Below are 2222 nucleotides of genomic sequence, written 5' to 3' on the forward strand. Positions count from 1 at the left end.
ACGTTCAAATTGATTGAGGATACTTCTTGCACTTGAATAAAAAAAACTTTACGAACCATTTTTTTTTTAATTTTCAAAAATCTTAGTAGTTCTTACGTTGGAAAGCAAAAATAATAAAAAAACGTTTTCTATTTCTTTTTTAATTTTGAAAATATAAACAGAAAACATAAATCACAAATGATACCAAAATAATTCCTAAATAACATTGAAAAATAAAATTTCATCGTTTTATTATTCAACAATTATATCATATTTTTGAACTAGTTTGTACATATCAAAAGTGAACAATAATGTGATTAAGAACGCCAATGGTTATGTATTTAATACTTTTTTATCCAGTGAAGTAAATTCAAGTTTTAATTAATTCAGTTTATTTAGTTATTATGTAATGAAAAGAGCTACTCTGTTATGTATCTCATGACTCAACTAGACTTTCAATAAATCAAAATACAATTTTCTTTTAATAATAGAAAGTTTTTGTTTATGAAATGTTTTTTTAATAACTATGAATTACAAAATATTATGAAACTCGGTAATAAATTTGAGGAGTTAATATGAAATTATTTAGGTTGATCTAATATGTTATTATTTTAATATTAAAAAAAATCTGATAATGAAATTTTTTGGAAAGCCAAACCATATTTTTTTTGTTATTTGATTTTTTTATTCTTTGAATTTTTTTTATATCTTTTAAATTGATGAGGTCATATCAAAATAACTCCAATGCTATTTAATTTAAAATCTAGAATAGACAACAAGTAGAGTCACCAACAAACTATTATAACAATACCAAAAAAAAAACTTCCCCTAACTAGAATATTATTTTTTTATAATTAAAATGTTTTTTTATATATTTAATATCATTATGCTTCTAATTGTAGTGTTTGTGCTATAAGTTTTTTTTCCTGGTGAGTTGTAAAATACCCATTAAAAGTTGATCGATTACCTTAGTTGCAGGTTGTTGTATTTATTTTTTCCCTTTCGACTAACTTTTCCATCAATCAAAACAAAATCCCTTTATGAAATGATCTTAATTTTGAACCTTTCATATTAGCCATATACTAGTTCCGTGATCTGTGCTATATTGCGGGTTAATTTGTTTTTCTATAAAAAATATAAAAAAAAATTAAGATCTAAAAGTATTAGGTCTTTCTACAAAACTATACCCAAAAGCCTTAGGTCTGGCTGCAACGCCTAACCCAAAAGTAATATTTATAATATTAATAATAATATTAAACTTGCATGATCTAAGTTTAAGTGGGTCTGGCTATAACACTAGACCCAATAGCTTTGGATGTGGGTTTGGCTGCAAGGTTATGCCAAAAAAATATGATAACTAAATAGAAAAAAAAATTAATATTACAGAATGAAATTAAACAAAAAAAATTAATTGAAAAGAAAAAAAAAACAAAGAAAAAAACAACAAAGCATAGCACTATTCTAATGAATAGTGCTTTGCGAAGAGGGGTACAGTAAAATCCCTTCATGAGATTACAATAATCTAATGAAAAGTAAACAAAACAAATCATAAAGTTTAATTCTTAATCAAATCGATATTAAAAGATGAAATTGAAAAAAAAACTACTTAAAAAAAAGAAAAAAAATCTTAATCAACTGGTTTCATCCGCCAAACCAGGTTAACCCATCAAACCTGGGATCCATGTTATGAGAGTGTGATAACTAAATAGAAAAAAAATTAATATTAACAAACTAAATTAAACAAAAAAAAAAGATTAATTAAAATGAAAAAAGAAAAAAAAAACCTATAACTAGTAATATTTTTTTCAAATTTATTAATTATTATATTAGAAATATTCATTATAATAAAAATAATGATATTTATAATACAAATAATAATATTTTTAATATTATTAATAATATTAAACTTACATTACCCAAGTTTAAGTGGTTTAGCTGCAACACTAGATCCAATAGCCTTGGATGTGGGTTTGACTGCAAGGTCGTGTCATGAAAGTGTGACAACTAAATAGAAAAAAAAATTAACATTAAAGAATAAAATTAAACAAAAAAAAAGATTCATTGAAAAGGAAAAAACAAAGTAAAGCATTATTCCAATGAATATTGCTTTGCGAGGAGGGGTACAATAAAATCCCCTAATGAGATTATGATAATCTAATGAAAAACAAACAAAACAAATCATTAAGTTTGATTCTCAATCAAATCGATATTAAAAGATGAAATTAAAAGAAAAAAACTAATTA

Source organism: Populus trichocarpa, chromosome 17 (assembly GCF_000002775.5).
Source record: "Populus trichocarpa isolate Nisqually-1 chromosome 17, P.trichocarpa_v4.1, whole genome shotgun sequence".
Classification (NCBI taxonomy): domain Eukaryota; kingdom Viridiplantae; phylum Streptophyta; class Magnoliopsida; order Malpighiales; family Salicaceae; genus Populus; species Populus trichocarpa.